This window comes from Cygnus olor, chromosome 1, assembly GCF_009769625.2.
Source record: "Cygnus olor isolate bCygOlo1 chromosome 1, bCygOlo1.pri.v2, whole genome shotgun sequence".
Lineage (NCBI taxonomy): Eukaryota > Metazoa > Chordata > Aves > Anseriformes > Anatidae > Cygnus > Cygnus olor.
Genome location: NC_049169.1, coordinates 146,989,405 through 147,003,208, shown reverse-complemented (window position 1 = coordinate 147,003,208; position 13,804 = coordinate 146,989,405). Strand labels below are relative to the sequence as shown.

General features: G+C 42.6%; 1 protein-coding gene and 1 long non-coding RNA gene across 2 annotated transcripts in view; both read left to right on the top strand.

The window, feature by feature from the left end:
• Positions 1-13,804, top strand: part of COL4A1 (collagen type IV alpha 1 chain) — a 129,073-nt gene that overhangs the window by 396 nt on the left and 114,873 nt on the right. The window lies entirely within an intron of this gene.
• On the top strand, positions 209-12,862 carry LOC121059828. Its single transcript, XR_005814657.1, has 2 exons — positions 209-1,691; positions 12,373-12,862. It is a non-coding gene; the product is annotated as an uncharacterized LOC121059828 (long non-coding RNA).

The following is a 13,804-nucleotide window of genomic DNA, read 5'->3' as shown; positions in this document are numbered from 1 at the left end:
CGGTCAGGTGGGGGACCGGAGGGGATGCCCGGCTGCCCCGCCGCTTCCCTGCGCGGGTGCGGAGCGGGACCGAGCGCGGGGCGCCGCGGGATGGCCGCGGGGTCTGGGTCCGGGTCTAGGTTTGGGTCCGGGTCTGGGTTTGGGTTTGGGTCCGAGCTCCGGGCACGGCCCCGCCGTGCTCTCGCTGCCCCCCGGCTCCTCGGGGAACACCTCGGGGTTGGGAGGGAGGATGGAGAGCGCAGCCGGGACCTAAAGCAGCGAGGGCGCCCGGAGAGTGATAAACAAAACAAAACAAAACGGAAAGGTGAGCTTTTGTAGGGAAAAACAGCGACAAAAAAATCGGTTGGCTGCTTGGATTCAAAGCGTCGTGCTTGCTGCCTTTGACCCCCGCGATGGGCAGTCGGCCGGAGACCAGGAAGGATTCTGATGTTAATGATTAAAGTTCAGTTCTGGCACCTTTCCCGACAGAGCGAGATTCAGCTGCAGACATGTAAAATCGAAAGTATGCAAGTAGTCTGAAAGTTTTCCTAAGGGAGCTAATTTTATCCCTGAGATATTAGCTACCCGCTGTCCGTAAGTCAAAGGACTCTGTTTCCTGGTGCTCCTGAAGTATTTTGCAGTCCCTCGGACCTCCTCTCCCCTAAGCAAAGGCAGTTGACATGATAATGCGAACTGGGTCATCTTCTCATGGTCTCTGGTTTCTTGCTTTTGGGAAGTTCGACCCCGTAGTAGTGAAATCCAGGGGTGCAGAAAACTTCAGTAGGCATGGGCAGATGGGTTGTTTGCCACATTCCCTGCCATAAATGTAAGATCTGGCATTTTAAGCAGTGAAGGAAGAAGCAGAGAGGGTCATTGTAAACTTGTTTTCTGCAGAAAGCAAGTTCTATATTGAACTGCGTTTTCTGTGTGACCATGGGGATGGTATCTATGCCTTGGATCAGCTGAAGTCAGAAATGCACTGAACTTCTGACGTCTGATCTGTTGCACCTAGGCTGATAGTATCAGGCTTGCAGTGAGGCAGTAAATCACTTGGTGATGCACCTTTGGGATGATTCACCCATCATTTGGCATTAAATTGTCTTCCTTTCAGGATATAATTAAATTTAATTAATTAAAATCTTTTGAGGTAAATCATTCATGTTTGAGTTCTGAATTTGGTGTTCCTAGAGGTATAAATGTCTCTCTGTGAAATACGTTCCCACCTTGCACAGTTTAAGTGAAGTCATTGGGTAAACCAAGGCTGTCAGTCACAGACAGACAGCTACGTGAGGAAGACGTGCACATTAAAAGAAAATTCGAGCTTTAATATCAGTTATACAATTTCAAGTCTTCCATAGCAACCCTGAATTGTTCTAAAGTTGTCCTGTGTGTGCAGGATAAGTTGCTGTATTCACATCAAGGCTCCTTAATGTGATCTGGAGCTGTTAATTATGTTACGGAGCTGTCACACTATTAACCACTCTTTCTGTGCTATGCTGGCTGCAGATTGCTCCCGATCGGTGCCACCAGGAAACACAAGCATGCCATGGAAGCCGAGCTCCTTGTGGCTTTATTGCCGTGGATGAACTTTCAGCCATGCAGGGGTGGCCTTTCGCTGACTGCCGTTCTGCCAGCACTGTCCCCAGCAGCTCCCCAAAGGCGCTGGGGCCTGCTTCTCTCTGGAGAGCCTAGAGCCGGCTCGGTGCGCCCGGGTAATGGCGGCTGAGTGGGGCTGTCACATGGGCCTCGTTCTCCTGCTTTCTGAGGGCTGGCGGGGCTGGTCCCATGTTCACGTTGTCCTCGTCCAAATGTGCCCCTGCTGCTTGGTTGCTCTGTTTATGTTTGAGCAACGGTTGTGTTAAAAGAGGTAGGAGAGGTGCGGTAGGAGAGGTTGCATGCAGCACTGGGGGTGACAGGCTGAAGGAAGCAGCTGGTTCTTTCCTGCCCTGAAACAGCTTGTATCAGCTAGATGAAAAAATCATTATACTTGTGCAGCCACCGTCTTGTCATGCTCTTAGTCATCCTGTGGCCTTCATCACAGAATCACTGAGGCTGGGGGCACTTTGCAGAACGACTCATCCAAACCCTGCCCAGAGTGGGCTGCTCAGGGCCATGTCCTGTGGGGTTCTGAGCACCTCCAAGTATGGAGACTCCACAGCCCCTCTGTGCAACCCATCCCAGTGCTCAGTAGACATGTTTCTTCATAGTTCTCCTCGTGGTTGTGCAGGAGTGACTAGGTAAAACTTGAGGTCATGTCAGCGAGGGCAAATGTAGCAGAAGCAGCTTGTGCTATTTTGCTTGCAGGGATTCTGCAGAGTAACAGGGCTGACAGTAAAAAACTCTTTTTATCACTGACTTACTCATGATTAAATACATACAAGGAGATTGGGAAGGACTGCTCTCACGTCAGCATTTGATGCAGCAAAGCCAGCCTTGAGCCAGTTGCTGTCAGGATCCCGTGCCCTAGTGCACAACAGGGGACCACTCCTTTGCAGCTCCCATGGGGACCATGCCAGGGTGTGAAATGGCACTACGAAGTGCACCCACATGTGGCACTGGAAGCTCAAAGCATTTTATGTTCACCCATTATCATTGAAATATTAATTATAGCTGATTTGGGCTTTTGTACTGTTCCGTGTTTTTCTCAGGAGATTTATTTTCAAATTGTAAGGGGAGCAGAGCAGAAGACAGGGCAGCAGTTTACGGTGTTTTCAGGCCAGACTGAGAGAGAGCTCCCATGAGGCGGTTACAGGAGAAACTTGTTTTGATGGATCTCTGCAGGGGCTCTCATTTCTGACACTCTTCAAGCTGCTGCTTCCTTTGGAGAAAGTCTGCTTCCTAGCATTAGTACTGCTTGGTTGAGAGGTGACAATGCCATGGAAATCCTGGTTTCGTGTTTTGATACCCTCTCCACACCACTGCAGATGCCTTCTGTGTGTTTTCTGAAATGGAGCAAGATCTCCTGGCTGCATTTAAGTAATGGGGCAGATCGTTCTTGACACGAGCAGGCTGGGTGCTGGTGGGAGGCCAGGAGATCCCTGTCCCCAGGTGAGCCCTGCCTGGGGCATGTGCCCCAGCAGAGGCTAGGATGAGGCTGCTCTGCCCTTTTCCCCCTCATGCCTTCCTCTCATCACCCTCCTGTTTTGAAATCATAAAACCACAACCAACCAACCAAACAAAAAAACCCTGCTCCCAACTAGTCTGAATGATTTTTCTGTTCTGATTATGTTAAAAGCAGTTTATTGAGATAAAGGCAGGTAAACCAAGGGCAGATAAAAGAAATGACTAAAGAGGCCTGGATGACTGACAGCAGTTCACTTGGGTATGCTTTTACTAGTGAAATCAGGCTATGCTGGGCACCTGCCTTCTGCAGCCTTTCATGCCTAGCACTGTGACTGTCTGGTGTTGAGAGACTCAGCTCACCTCTCCCTCAAGGCCATTTGAGATCCTTGTCCCTAAATGACCTCAAGGACTTGTCTTGTTGACGCTAGGAGCACGTCTAACAAACCCTGGCAAGTTTTAGTTTAGGATGGAGATATGGTTATTGTAATTCAGAAGATGTGGCCAGAAGGAGAGACCCAAATGACTTCCGCAGAGTCAAGCACCTCCCAGGCTGGAAGGCATCCCTGAGAAATGGGAGATGAGGGTCGATTCCCCCTGTCAGGCTGTGGTGGGACACAAGAAGGTGTGAAGAAGGACAGCACTCTCCCTTGCTCCTGTAGGAGCTGGGTGGCCTGATAGGAAGGGGTGTGGGACTGGGGGTGGTGGATGGTGCACTGCAGAGAGAGATGAGAGCATGGACAGGAATGTGGCCTTCCAGCTGGGAGATTCAGATGCCATCTCCTCCCATGTGATTCCTAGTGTGGTCTGTAGCCTAGTTGTTACAGGAACTGCACTTGCCCAGGAGGTGGGAGAGGTGGATGAATCCCTCTGGGCAGAAGGGGAATTGAGATGAGTGGCCCAGCTCCCCCAGGGACACCACTGTTGCATGAGAAGGGCATAGTAGTGGCTGCTCCTCCAACCCTGTATCAGAGCAAGAGTAACCCAGTTCTGCATCCCTCAGGTATTTGAGGTTGGCTACTTGCATATAGGAGAGGGACTGTGGCCTCAGAGCTGAGCTAGCACCTGCTTGTGAGCAGTGGTTTGGGGAGGGGAGAGTGTGGAAGGGGGTCTGGAGAGGCAGGTTGCTTCAGGAGCACATACGGGGTTGCTGCCGGCTGTGTTCGAGCACCACCAACTGAGCACGCCAGTGATGGAGATCTCAGCCAGCCTCCCCCCCCGAGCAATCCTGACTCATCTTCGTCAGCCTCTTCCCGCAGCCAGCTGTACAGCGTCAGCAGGCACAAGTGCATTTCTGAACCGTCATCCCAAGTAGCACAGTTCTCACTTCTGGGCGCTCGTGTGTGTTCAGTGTCTTCAGAACTACTGCAGTATTTCATCGCAGCTCATCTGCTTAGCGTTTGTAGTCCTGGGATATATAGTTAGGTTGTATGGGGTCTGAGGTTATGCTGGTTGTATATGCTGTCAGTTGCCATGATCACGTAAAGAAATGTAGGATAGCTGCTTTAGGCAGCTAAGACAATTGTTTAAAAATGTCAGAAACCATCTCTAGGGATAGGCTTGTGAATATTGTTCTTTTTATAGAACTAGACTAAACAAGATTCAACAACCTCAACATGAGAATAAATTGACTTACTTCATCAGTGTTTAAAAGTTACGTAGTGCTCCCTTCCCAGAATTTCCGCTGATATTACAAAGGCGTTTGACACCTTGCAAAATATGGCCAAAGGGAGAAATTTGGGCATGGGCTATAACCTGACTGAAATAGCAACCAGCGTAGATAGGGAGCATTTGAATATATGAAGCACTGCTACAATTTAACGATGTTTGTGGGAAGATAAATTTTGACTTCTCTGGGTTGTGGCTGGCTGGGATTATTCTTGGTAATTTAATACATCAGAAAAGTATGTGGCATTAGCCCTCCAAGAGTCTTTATATAGCAGTATCTTGGACAATGTGGACATAAATGCAGAACAAATTAAAACATTGTTGACATATATCAGTTACTGTCATTGTGCCATTCTAATCTGCAGTGACTTTCAGTAAAGAGAAAGGCAAATGTGTACTTTATAAGTAATGTAAGTAGAAAATACAAAAAAACATGGTCTGCCATTACTCTCTGACATGTATAAACATATAAAGAATGACCAAAAGATTTAATCAGAAAAAAATGTGTCTATTTCAGTTTTATGTTTCTACTTAGTATTGAGAAAAATACATGTATACAACTAATCAGGATTGAGTAAGTATTTCTGAACTGAAAAGATGACTGTTTAACCTCCATTTATCTTTGAGATATTCTCTTAGAGGAAGGCAGAGCCTGGATAAATGTTCTAAAGAAAAAAAAAGTGTGTACTTAAAAGCACCTTTGCTTCCAGTTCCTTGTACTTCTGGATACTCTATTCTGCTCTAGATTCGGTTCTTACTGCTTTAATTGATCAAGTGTCTCAACTGGGTGTTTCTTTGGAAATCTCTTACAGCCTGCATCCCATTGTGCCTACCTCCATCATATTTTCAACCCAGGCAAAAAACACAGGAAGCCTTAAGGTTGTATTAACTCTTCATAGCTTAGGTGAATGTGTGGTGATGGTAGGAAATACTCCCCCTCACCTCGGATTTGCCAAGTTGTAAGGATATGAAACTTTGTACTGACAGAGTCTGGGTTCAGACAATAATTGTGGTGCTACTTGTATACCTGTGCTGCAGAGTCTCAGTAGCGTTGGTGCATCACTGGTCCAAGGTGTTGCTGTGTTGCAGCAGGCAACAGGTGCCGTGGGAGCCTGGGAATCCTCTTGGATGGAGATGAGTCAGCCTGGCCTCACAACCCACAAAAAAAGCTCTCTCTTTTTTTTTTTTTTTTTTTTTTCCTGGAGAGTGTAATATGACAGAAAAGGCATGGCCAAAGATGAAAAGAGAAAAGCCAGAGGAAAATGTGAAGACGATGGATTTTCTTTTTAAATCGCCTTCTTGTAGCCACACACATTTTCTGAAATAAATGGCATAAGATTTTCTGACGTTGTGCCAATCTAATTCATAGAAAGCGTAGCTGTGTTTTTAACACAGTTATTCCATTTGTTTTATGGAATATTATGTAGGTTGGAGTTTTTGGGTGGATCCAAGAGATCTACTAAACATCCTCTGTTCCCCTCCTTTCCTCTGCCTTTTCTGTCTGTGCACACTCCTGCTGCCTTTACCTTCACTGCTCCTGTTGCTGGCAAACAGCCCCTTGCAGGGTCTGAGGAAGGGTGTGCATCACCAGCAGAACAATGCAGTGCACAAAACACAAAGTGCTGTCAAGTGTGTGGGGTAAACAAATTGCAAAGTAATCATTCATTTTCTTTCATCTTTTTGTGGCTTTCATCCGCTAGTAACCATGACAGATACAACATTTTGAGATGAAGGTTTTCAAGATGGCTAAGAAGGAGCTGGTGGAATAAATGATCAAAGTTATAAAAATACCAAAATTAATTTCAATCTCTACAACTGGGAAGCAAAAATAGTTTTTTAGGTAAGATTTTGTCACCCCAGTGGAGAACTTTGTGTAGCTGTTAAAGTAGTAACAGAAGCGATGTGCTAAAAAGCCTGGATTTATAGACTCTGTACTTCATCTCTGAACTGAAATATGATGAAAACCACAAATTAGTTCTGGATGTTGAACGTCTTTGAAAGCTGCCAGAAGTCTAGTGGTGTTCCCCTGCACATGCTAGAAGAAAATGACCTGAGGTAGCTAACATTGCATCTCCTCTACTACATTTAAAAAAACAAGCCTTTTCTCTCCCCCTGTTCTTCTCAGCTGCTGTGGAGTTTATGATCTCTCTGGCCACATGAAAGGTGGTTTCAATATCAGGGTCACCCGTCCTTCTAGCCAATGTGCCCTTGTGTATGTCTTCTTGTATTTGATGATGTTGCCTTTGCATCCTAGTTTAGTGGATGGATGATGGATGTGTTCTAATTCATCAGTGTAGTTGATGTGGTTCTTTTGTGAAGATTATTTCTACAAATATTCACATGGAAATTCACAGTGAAGTATGTAATCTTTCATTCAAATAATCACTAACTTAGAGGAAAATTGTGTGTGTTGCTTTATTAGCAGTAGTATTTTGATAGATAATCTATGGGGTCCCTAATTTAGAAAACAGATGCCAGGATAAGAATGGCGAATGGTTTTTTTTTTTTTTTTTTTTTTTTGGTGTCACGTCTCTCTTCAGACAATGTTTCACTTGTAACTAAGGGATAAAACAAATTAGCCCATTTTCACCGGATAGCTATGTGCTGACTGGGTATTCTAAGTCTTTTGGTCTTAGTAGGCTTGTTTATCTAGTGAAGAAAACTTCTAGTCTACTGAAGACTTCTGTTGAAATATTTGATAGCCTAAAAGCATTGAAACAAATTCTAAGATTGTAATGAAACCCAAATAAGGCTGAAAAAATACTCTGGTATGGACTTTTGGGGCCCTAAAGAATTAGAACAAAAGCATGAAGAAAAATTAGTACATTAATGGTTTGTATTCATAGTGCACATATTAAGGAAAAAATCAGCTAAGTGAGGTTGACTCAAACATTCCAGGAATTTTCATATTGTGCTTGAAGCTCTGTCCCTTTTATGGCAATGGCAAGTCAGTTATCTGCTAGTAGAATAAAAAAGGATAAATTCTGGCTGCCATAAAGCCAGGATGCATGTGCAAGCTGCATTCAAGGCCCAAAATCAGAAGTTGGTTTAGCTGTAAATATTCAAACGTGTTTTTAATGGTTTTCAAGAACAGGCAATGAAGACTAAAACTATGTAAGTGCTCGTAATATTTCTTGAGTAAATACCTTTTTTTTTTTTTTATGGAAACTACCATCTTTTTTAGCACAAGTCTACTAACTGTGTACTTGTTATTAGCTGTATTTTTGGAATCGACATGGAAATATTTAGAGAAAACCTGGGAATAGGAAGAGGTGTAAATGAAAGTGTGAAGCAAATAAAAGGCTTCACGTTATCCTAGGAAGTTTATGTTCTTATCCTGTGTTAAAATGATGCAGTGATTGTAAGGAGTCAAGGCTCCATGGCTGATCCCAAGGGGCCAGAGTAGAAACCAGGGCAAGAAACATCCCAGAAGGCAGGGATTAGAAGAGATTGTCAAAAACTGGAATAAAAAAATCAGGAAGAGGGAAAGGACTAAGTGCTGGAGCCATGGACTTGATGTTTTGATCAGCTGGAGATCAACTGTTGGAGCAGACTCCTGCCCCTGCCACCGGTTGCAGAGCCCCCCAGCTGGCTGTCCCAGGTTGGACAAGGTTGGACAAGGTTTTTCTTACGGCCATTCCTGGCAAGTCCCAGTGGGGGAAGACTCAGACATGGGTTCTGATGACGTTAATTCCTATGTGACATAATTTTACTGACTTTCTATTGCTATTTTAAAACTTACTTCCCATTATGGACCTTGGTGATATAGCAAATGTTGTACCGATGCCTAACGTCTTTGGGTTAAAAAATGTCTCAGCTCATGCCCTTGGGAATGCCAAAATAATAGTTCAAATCATGCAGAAAAACACATCCATCTTGCTGGGGACATGCCTTTGAAAATGTTCTCTGATTCACACTGGTCAGACAAACAGTGGATGCTGACTTTGATGCATTTTCCAGGAATGGTGTCTGGTTGGGAAAGAGCTCATGATCTGGAATAAACTGGAAGTGTCATAAGCATAGAAGAGCTCAGGGTGGCAGCCCATGAGACATGCCCCAGACAGTTGCTGACCTGGCAGTGATGCTAGCTCAGTGGCCTTAGTCCTGTCAGGTGCAGAGTAATCTTCTGCAGATTGACAATGATTTCAGCTTCCATTGAATTCATTTTTAGAGTAGCTGAAGTTGCTAAAGACATGGAAAAAATTCTCCTAGATCATAAAGGAGGCCAGAGAAAATGATGCTGGCAGGGTAAAGCTAGAAAATTGCGTATGTCAAAAATGAGGAAGAGTTTAGCTAGGCTGTCACCCTGTACCATCAGGCCCACAAACAATTGTTTGTCTGTCTAATCTGCATTACAGTAGATTAAAGTCTGAACATTTCATGAGGAAAACGTGAAAAGTTCTGGAATTCCCTCTCTGCTTGTTCAGATGCTTTCTGTCATGGCAATGCTAATGTGTAATTATATGGAACGGGCTTGCACATGGTACAGTGTGTATGTATATTGTCCAAATGAGATGTAGGAAATTGATTGATATGGGAATGTGCATATGTGGTTATGTCATGTCTTATATTGTTTCTGATAGTGCCTTTCAATTTCTGATGAATGTGGTTCAGCTGCCTAGAAAATTATTTCACAGTTCTAAATCTGAAGATACATAGTCATATTAAATCAGTCATAAAAACAGAGGATGAGTTCTCAGTGAAATTTCATGTGCTATTGGACGAAGCATTGCTGAAAAGAAGTGTATGTTGTGATGTACTTAAAACATGAGCATCTTATGTGAGTTTTTCTGCATCTGAAAACAACTAATGAAGTTCTGGAATTTTACTTCAAATGTAAAGCTTGGGTACAACAACATTAGTTAAAAATGAATTTATAATATTGGGTAGAAAGTAATCTGTTTCTCATCATTCTTATTTACTGTGTTAGAAAGTGTCAAGTGCAGAATTCCTGTTCTTAGATTTATCGTATTACATGGAAACTGCCAAGAAAGCATTTTTAAAATCTGAATCACTCAATGCTACAGGCAGATTTATGATGTATCTCATAATTAACCAATCTCATAGTTGTCACTGGTGGTGGCCAGCTCTGTGTGCTTCTTTCTTATAACCCAATGTCAAGTGAGATAATTGGTGGAACGGCTGTCTGCGCAGTAATTTGACTGGGTTTGGTACTTCAAAATAGTACTTCTAATACTTCAAAATTTGTCTGGCTGATGGAATTACCTCGTGACCCTCTTCTTAAGTGTAGAACTGGGTCTGTCATGGAAAAGCCTGTTCTTACGAAGGTCTCTGTAAGTTTATTTAGACTGGATTTTGGTGTGTGTGCATTTGGGGAGGCGGAGAAGGGAAGGGGTCATAAAACAGTCAAGACACTTTGCCTGTTGTGGTGAAATGCTACAATACCAGCTAGGCAGAGGAATATTTCTCAAAGTATTGGCTGGGTAAGACCAACCTCCATGGTGAGATGTCCCCCAATGCATGCTGTGCTCCCAGTGGGATGGCTGGCATTTCGGTCCTCTCCTTACACCTGCTTTCCCATGGTGTGTTGTGGACCGGGCTGGAAGCATCAACAGCTTTTTCTTCCCCAGCTGTTTCCTCCTTCATGTAAAGCCTTGGAGGTGAACCAGCACTGTTTCCCTTGAGCTGGCTGCTGGCACCTGTGTGTTGGAGCAGGAGCACAGCTGGGCTTGAGCTGGCCAGCAGAGATGTGCTCCTGCCTCAGCGGCAACAGCTGCTGCCCTTCATCCCATGGGAGAGACAGAGGAGCACAGATATGCCAGTGGGCTGTTGCCAGTCCGAAGCTGGGAACTTCATGGCCGCATCTGCTTCCCATGAGCGAGAGGACGAGCAGCAACAATCACACACTGTCCTGCCAGGGCTGCAAAGGTTTGGTCTGCAGGGGCACCTGCACTGGTCCCACTGCACTAGGGCTCAAGCTCTCCTGCTGATGGCTGTAGGTGATGAGAAAAATATCCTTGCTCTCATTGCTTGGCATCTGCTTCCAAGTCTACAAGCGATGAGAAAGTGGAGAGAGCACGCTGCAAAAAGTCAGTATGATCTGTGTGTCTTTTCTAGCTCATGGGGTGTTCTAGCAATTTGTTTATGACATGAGGAATGAGGTCTGTTGCTTAAGAATTATTACGTGCAGAGTTAGCAGTCTAAATTCTCTGTCACTAGAGTGAAAAGGAGTTTCATCATCTCAGTTTTTTGAGGGTTACTTGGTATTAGGAGATTTGCCAAGCAAAAAAAAAAAAAAAAAAAAAGAAAAGAGGCTGGTCGGGTTGTCTTTACTGTTTTCTTCCCTTACAGATGGTGTTGCCCTGTTCTGTAGACTGAAAGTCAAGTGTCATGTCTGTAACCATTTTTATTTTTTTCATACATGTTTATTTAGATATTGGAACTCAGTAGCTATAGGCTGATAGCTTCCTAAAAATGAGTCAATTAAAATATAGCAGGTGAAAATGCGTGCTGTGGTCTAATGTCAGGAAGCCATTAAAAACCTCTGGATGTCTTGACAGCTGAGAAGCTATCCAGGTAGTGATCAAAGTAATTAGCGGTAGAAAAACACCTATTGAGCCTTTAAGCTGAGTGATCAAAGAGAGATTTTTTTAATGTGATAAAGGCACATTAATATAGAGACATCTTCCAAAATGTTATTGACAGAATACAAGGGAACTGGTTTTCTATAGGTTTTGTTTTAATATTTCCCAGTGTTCAGTAAACAGCATAAAGGAGACAGACTACTGGGGAGGATCTTTTAGTCCAGAGTTTTTTTCAAGGAAATGGGAATAAGAATGAGTGGTTGACCGAAACCCATAAAGTTATGTGTCTTTGCCCAGCTGATGTAGTGTTTCCTTTTTTAAGGACTTTGAACAGTGGATAGAGATCACAGCATCTAGAACCCCTGTGAAATGCAGAAGTGCATGTGTTAGGGGAAAAAAATCCTTAAATGTTTCAGAATAAAAGATAACTTTAGTTTTTCGGTTTTTGTTTTTCCAGGCCTTATTTAGAAATTGAAAAGAAATTTACATTGTGTATTATTCTCAGAATAAGCAGTAAAATAATTGTTAGGGTAATGATAAAAGTATTTGCAATGTACTTTTATTTATTGGAATTCTTTCTACAGTTATAAATAGTTTGAGTAAACAACTTCATTTTGGAACCTGCAGTATCAGCCAGGCACAGTTCCTGCAGTCTGTATTATTCTCAGTCCTGTGCTACATATAAAGTCATGTCTATATATTGGCATATGAAGTTTCTTGACTAAGATTTTTTTTTTCACCTTAAGCATCTCCTTTATTTTTATGATTGAGTGAAGTACTTGTGCACATCCTTGTTTCTGAAATCTTCCTTTTTAGTTTACAAACCAATGATACTGCTGCTTTCTCTCAGTGTTTTTATTTTTATTTTTTTCTATTCTAGTCATACATTATTGGTGCCTATTAACAGAAGCATCTCTTAATAGAACCCCCTCAATATTTGGTGTAATATTCAAAATATTTTATACTTAATTTCAAGCAAACATATCTAGTACCGCTAAATCCTTTTCAGGCTAAGAGGTATGCTATGCGTAATGTAATAAAACCTTATTTCGTTAATCAAGTATCTGTTTCAGGTACTTCTTCTGTTTTTCTGCACTCATCCCCTTTTATTTTTCTTCAGGAAAAATGTGACCCCCCTGGATCCTCTCCCAATGCCTTTAAAACCTGCAAGAACTTCTCTCATCTAAGTCAGGACTGTGGATCTAGATGGACAATCAAGGAAGAATTACAAGCTCCAATGAATTTCTGTTCCCTTGACAATAAAGTCAGCATAGCCTAGATTCTGACTTTGTGATAAAAATAAAATATACTTTTTTTATTCTTTTAGGTTAAATTGTGAACTTTCACACTGTGCAATCTAAGGATGCAGCCAGCATCCAGTACAGCCACAGGTGCATGTGGCTGGCTTCATGCTCGCAAGCAGAAGGCCATTCCCTATTCTGCCACAAACTGCTTCTGCAGCCCTAGGGAGCATTTTTAGCTTCTCTGTATCTCACTTTCCCCCAAGTGAAGAAGGGGTAGTAGAACTTCATGACATTCGAAACTAGATGTAAGTCTGTTGTGCTAGTGATTATACAAAGCCTGAAAATGTATAATAAAAACTAATTTGATCAAGTTTGACAATTAATTTTCAGTACCACCGGCTTCAGGAATAAAAGTCACGTGCACATCCCAAGAGGTGGCAGCTCACACTCATCACTTATCATGTAACTTTGGATTGTCTAACATTTTGCTGTATTGGCCTTTACTGTTCTTATTTTTGGGTGTTTTTATGGCAACCACATGTTTTATTGGCAACCCCAAAAACTTTGTTTAAAGAGGCTAAACGTAAGAATGGGAAAAAAGACATGATCAAAGGGAATTGCGTCAGAGAGTTCAGGATAGTGCACCAGATTAGCTGGGGATTTCCATCTCAAGCTTTATTTTGTCTACTTCTTCATGACCCTCTTTGAGAGAGAAATTGTTCATAACTGAATTGATTCTGCTTAGAACCCTATAATAGAAAAGTCTTTTTTTCTTTTTTTTTTTTCTTTTTTTTTCTCCTATGAGAAAAGGCAAGTGTTCACAAAATTATTTGGATGAGTAAAAGCAATGGATTTGAATTTTGATATCCAGTGTAGAGGAAGAAAATAAAAGTAACTGGACAGAATAGCTTTAAACCCACATGTCTTATGATGCCTGCCAATTTGATTTGTCTGAGAAAAAAAGAAAAGGCAAGATTTCTAATCCCTAAGGTAAATTTAATATAAAAAAGTCTTTTGGAAGTTGACAATCTCATTCTTATTTTTGTATATTTTTAAGTTTCTTTGACATGAAATTCCTTTCCAGTGAAAGAAAGGGAAATGAAGGAAATGAATAAAGGAAAGGCTTGCCAACAAACGATAAGCTTTGGATTGTCATAAATACCTATAAAAATTTTAGTGTCATAATTTGAGAGCATGCTACCTGCTCTCCTCTTCAGTGGTGCTAAGTGAAAGTAAAAGAGGAGTGATTTAATTCTTTATGATTAAATTTACAGAGTTAGACGAGAGGGAATCTAGTCTGTTCTCAGC